The following is a 6,000-nucleotide window of genomic DNA, read 5'->3' as shown; positions in this document are numbered from 1 at the left end:
AAACAGCCAAAGCAAACACGTGCTGGAATAGACTTCTGTAAATAAGTCACCGACAGCAGCACGGCCGTCGCCGTTGGTTGCTAAGTTGCGCCGTGAGACACTCAAATCTCGCTATGGTACCCCCCCCCCCCCCCCCCCCCCCCCCACCATAAAAGTATTAAGTCGAGGCACTTTGTGTTCTGAAATGGAGTGTATTCATATGATGAACAACCAGTATATACAGCACAGAGAGACAAGTGTGCCAAGTTGAATCAATGTGACATCTCTGCTTCTGTTACTCTTGGTAAATTTCAGTATAGGTTCAAATGCTCTGCTGTGTGTTACTGTATGTGCGTATCCTATCAAGAAACCTTTTCAAAGGTCGAGTAGGTGGACGTTTTATGTCGTCACTTTCTGGTAGGGCCCGACCGATTAATCGGCTGCTCTGAGCCCTTTTGAAATTAGCATAAATTGGCCGATTATTTTGTTGATTTTTCCCTCTTTTTTTGAAAAATGACATTCAAACACACAGAACAAAAATAATCAGCCGATGATTTTTGCCGATTTTTCTCTCTGTTTTAAAATAAAACAAGTACTTCGGGACAAAGTATTGAAAAACTGTCAAACATTTTGCCTGTAATTCATATATTTTATTGTTGTAAGCATTCAGGGAGCAAAAAGATTTGTATTTTTTTAATTGGCCGATTAATCGGTTATCAGAAAAAAAATCGATATCGGTCGGGCCTTACTTTCTAGTTTAGCACAGAAACGGGTGAGAAAGGGAACTCCCCCCAGCCCCCTCCAGCCCCCATAATGCAATTGCCCATGTAGAAGTCTCCCACTGTGCGTTGAACATGCAACGAGCCTGCGTTAGTGCTGCAAATCTTCACCTGAAACCAAATGATTACGACCAGATGAATCCTCATGACTCAGTGGTGGTAAAATCAACGGAATCTTCCAAATATATCTCATCCTGCACCCCGCTCCTTTAATTTCTGGGTCTGGAGAAAATGTGTAGCAGACGTTTACCAAGTTAAAAAGAAAAAAAAAAAAAAAGTGAGACTTTTCTAGAATGGCTACTTTTGCACAGTAGCAATTCCATGTGCACAAATAATCAGATCTGCTTCATGGGAAAGGTGTATTAGGGTCACACTTAAAAGGAGAAAGAAAATGATAACGTTACAAGAATAATGTTTCACAATTATGATGAGAATATTTAACCAGAAATTCTGAATCTAACGCAAATAGTAATATAACAACACAAACGTCGAGAACACAAGAAAAGTTATTTTACATTATTGAAGTAAGATTATTCCCTTTTTCCCCTCTAAAAATATGCCGTTATTCTTGTATGATTGTGGCTTCTGTGAGAATAACAGAAAATTATTTTCTTGTAAGATCGCACCGTTGTCTTGGGGAAAAGAAAAAAGTAATAATGCACTTTTTTCTGAAAATATGACAAAGAGTATGACGTTTATCTCATAAAATATTATGGATTTATTCTTGTAAGATCCCCACTATTTATTTTTTTTTTAAAGATAAGGACTGTTTTTAACCCTCTTAAAATGATGACTGTATCCCCTCGTGTTTATGATTTTTCTCAAAAAAAAGAGAGAAAACTTTGTAGTTATAAGATTACACCTTATTCTTCAATAAAATGTAAGGGTGAACATTTTTTTTCAATATGACTTCATTTTTTTATCAAGAAAAAAAAATATTAATTGTAAGATTGCCTCTGTTTTTTTTAAAGAATTAAGAAACTTTAGGGTTTTTTTAAGATTAGAAATTTTTCTTGTAGAAAATGCAAGATGCACATTTTTTTCTGATATTTATTCAATTCAACGTTATCCAAGACTATGATTTATTTTTGTAAAAGTATTAAGTAATATTCTGACTTTTTCCACATCAATTTTAAACTTTATTCTCAGCTTTATTTTAGTTTATTTTCTTTTTTCAGTGTGGCCCTAATGCTCCTTGGTAGATTTGCAATAATCGGAGAAACAGAAAGCGCCAATCCACACTGTGATTTTTAGTCAAAAACATGAGGGTTGATGGGGAAAAACTGAGAAGATTGACGGCGAGGACTGTCATGTGGCATTGTTGATGTGTCGCCCTCTACCCACAATCCTCCTTGTGTTGTACACACGCTGCTTTACTCTTGAATTTGACCAAGGAGTACCGTTCTTTGTGTATTTTTAAGATGATGTCGTAACTTGGAGAAAAAAAAAAAAAGCTGTTTATTTTTCTGAATCCCGAACTTGTATTTTTGTGTCTTACTGTTCATGGTAGTCCGATGCTGTACTTCTCCATCGTGTCTTCAAATGTGTCGAGCTTTTTGATCCGAGTTCACGTTTTGTATGTTTTATCGTGAGCAAAAAAAAAAAAAAAAATCTAGTTTGAAGTCTGTATTCGTGGAGCCTTTGTTGGAATTCTGAAGTGCATGCTTAAGAAAAGAAGAAGAAAAAAAAGAGAACCGTTATGTCAAAGAATTAAAAAAAAAGATGACTCTGTATATCATGTTGGGAACAATGTGTATAAAGTTGAATACCATGTGAAAGATTCACATAAACTATTTATCTTTTAACAAATGGTTCCTTGTTTTATGTCATATATAAAAATGTGACACTTGGGGTTTCGTGAACTGAAAAGTGACGTCATAGAATCGCCTGAGACGATTCCATGTGAAAGCGTTTTTAAAAAAATGATAAATTCTCTGTGAACATACAGGTAAGCGTCCCAAGCATGCAAACACAAACAAATGCATGTGAATCGCAAAAGTATTTGTCAAAGTGTGGTACTTGTACCACGAGTGATACACAGGCTCACAGGCTATATAAAATTCCTCTAAAATTGCAGTTGCAGTCCAGTTACCTATATAAATTTGTTTAATTCAGTACATTTACAAACTAAATTCTAATATTTGTTCCATGAAATTGTAATCATTTACTTCCAACAGTCTATTCTTTTTATTTCACACTGGTTCTCTTTTTTGGTCCAATCAGATTTCAGTCTCCATGTGTTGCCATGCCAAATGTCTAATCTGCCCAGTACTGCTGGGTGATGTAACTTAAACTGTATTAACAATGGGTCTGTTTCTTTAATCAATCAGATTTTAGGTTCTTGCTCACGCGGCCAGCGAGCTGGTCCACGATGATGTCACCATTTTTCCGTCCTCTGATTGGCTGGTCAGAGAAATTCGAGTTTGACCAGCAAAAACCTGTCTGTAGTGATCTGTGCGTGTGCATATATTTAATAATCAGCATCTCTGGTGAGTATGGTGCATTTTTACTTTAATCAATATTGTTTCTGAACTGCTCAAAATAATGAACGTGGCACAATTGCTTGACGTTATTGATTGATTATTATTTTTTTTTTTATAGAACCGCTGCAAACTTACTAACAAACTGAGCAAAGCAGGCGGAGGAGCTGATTAAAGTGAATTTAATGTGGTATGTTTTTGGTTGCATTTCGTTTCCTTGTTATTGGAAATGGTACACATTTAAAACCACATTACCCTGCGGGGATGTGTGACAAAACGAATGTGAAAAAGAACTGCGAAGAAAGAAACTCAAACACTGAATATTTGATTGAAGGCATGGAAGAAATTGTGAGCAAGGCCATTCCACTTTCTTCGTCGTGTTCGCCTATTCACTCTTCGACTCCCGCCTCACATTAAGCACCATATGGGGGAACTGTATCTCTCAGGCATTCCAACTATCTTTACTCCGGTAACCATGGAAACAGCCACAGACGTGCCACGCAGATGTAAACAGTTGGAGTTGGGAGTGTGTTTTAGTCAAGGAAAAGAACCATCTGCATCCTACATCCGCCCACCACACACTCCCATGCCTGGGGAAGAGGCAGGATGAGAGTTTCTTAAAATGCAAAATGAAAGAATCGAAAACACTTCGATGCATGGATTGATATGCACACTGAAATTACCCGGTCTGCCACTGGAGGGATGCCAGAGTAGAAGTAATGTGTTCCAATTAAGTGTCACGCAGGCAGCATTTTGAAGCAACTGGAGATGTTTGAGGGAGGGCTGGCTGACTCCAAAGTCGAGTGCATTGCAGTAATCCATCCGAGATGTGACGAAGACGCTGATTACTGTTTCAATGTGCTGCTGTGTAACAAAAGGCTTCGATGTTGTTATCACATCGTACATTCAACAGGGGACTTTTCTTTATACAGTCCTTAGAAACACTCAACTGTATTTTGTCCTGACCTTGAAACTGATGTTTGGTTTATTTGTGCTTAGTCTTCACAGTGTTACTGTGGATTACTACATACGATGTCAATCTGCAAAAAAAAAAAAAAAAAAAAAGAAGTGAAGTACCTAGTCTGTTAAAGAGCTTCTACATACGGGTATATTAACCAAAACACGCACACAATGAGTTAATTGATTCAGTGTGTATAGTGACACATGATTAGATCTTTAAAGTGCTTTGATAAAAACACACTCGTGATCACGAAGCTTTGTCTATACGGTGGGAAAACAAGATGCGTCATACTGCGACGTGACATTTCGGTCCCGTTAAGTGCCGTGTAATGAGGCCGCCGTAGCGAGCCGAGTGACTCAGGTGCTGCGAGTGGAGGCTCCATTTACAGGCTTTATTCCGCGCATGTACTCAAAAAGCCGCGGTCGCACTCCAAATTGCTCTCGCAATGACACGGAGCCCCTCGCTGACAACCGCGAGGGGATTGTTCAGTGGCAGAAGCTAAGTGGAGGGACTGTGGAAATGGCGGCGTCAATTCGCCAGGTTAACCGAAATTATAATAATTAGACAGTAGAAAAACAAAAACGGCCGAGATGGAGTCGGGCGTGGCGCCGGAAAGACGCAGCAGGATGTGTGTGCGCTTGCACAGGAAAACCGTAAAGCTGTTCAGCTGCCCATGACAACACTTCACTCCTCTGAGTATGTGGGATACTTATGTGTACTCTTCCATTTATTTTTAGCTTTTCATCCTTCCTTTAGGCACAGGAAGAGGGCATAGGATACAGGTACTAGTATTGGCATGGGTGTATCCCTACTAAATAGTGATTAGTTTGATGAGAGAAAGAAAAACTTTTATGGATGATAAATGCCAAGAAATTGTAACATGATAACTCTGAAAACTGAACAGCCCCAGCAGGATGAAAAAATGATCAAATATTTAGTTCAGACATTGCAATTGATCAGCAGAAGCTTCTAATCCGCCTCAGCTGCCTCCGTTTCTTCCGCAGGTCGAGAGACCATAGACTGGCTGCACCCAGCGGCGTCTTAAGGAGCCAGTCGAGCCAACGTGAGGCAGCGACACTCCCGTCGGTGGACTAAATTGAGCTCGTAAGATCATCTTTCTTAAATGTCTCCATGCATTCATCTGAATTTATCGACTGTTTTTAACTTAAAAGTTCAATACAGCTGAACTGTACTTAGGCAGTGATTATATAGCATACCACTAGAGGGAGCCGGCATAGTGCGCCGACACTTTGCGAATCACTGGTTACACACCCACGAGCCGATTGTGGTACAGCGTCGAGCAACAGCTGCAGTTTAAGGAACATGTGGTGAATCGTCGTTTACAATGGTCATGCAGATTTGCAACAGTCAATCACAGGGCAGTCAATGGGCGCTTTTAAAAATCAAGCAGGCGAGTAAATTACCGATTGAATTCAAAGGGGACTGGCTGAGCCTCGGCGGTCCGCTGATCGTCTTTCCGCTCGGTACCCCCGGCTTCAATCAGCATGTTGGAATTCTCAAGTACAGCCATTTGCAAAGCAGAAATATTGCCAATCTCGAAGCCAACCCCCCCGTGCCCTACGAGCGCGCCGCACCCGTGGAACAACTTACTCGCAATCTCATTTCCACGGAATGATCGCAATTTATCATTCGCTGGGGCTACGGTGGCTGCAGACAAGAGGAGCAAAGTTCCATTTCACATAAGCGGCGGAATGCAAACGATGCAACAACCACACAGAAAGTCGCTGAAGTAAAGCCTTAAAATGGATTCAAGTGAACAAGACTTCATATTTAGTTGAAC

The sequence above is a fragment of the Phycodurus eques genome, chromosome 22 (genome assembly GCF_024500275.1).
Source record: "Phycodurus eques isolate BA_2022a chromosome 22, UOR_Pequ_1.1, whole genome shotgun sequence".
Taxonomy (NCBI): Eukaryota; Metazoa; Chordata; class Actinopteri; order Syngnathiformes; family Syngnathidae; genus Phycodurus; species Phycodurus eques.
The sequence above is the reverse complement of the archived record's forward strand: the minus strand, read 5'-3'. Positions refer to the sequence as shown.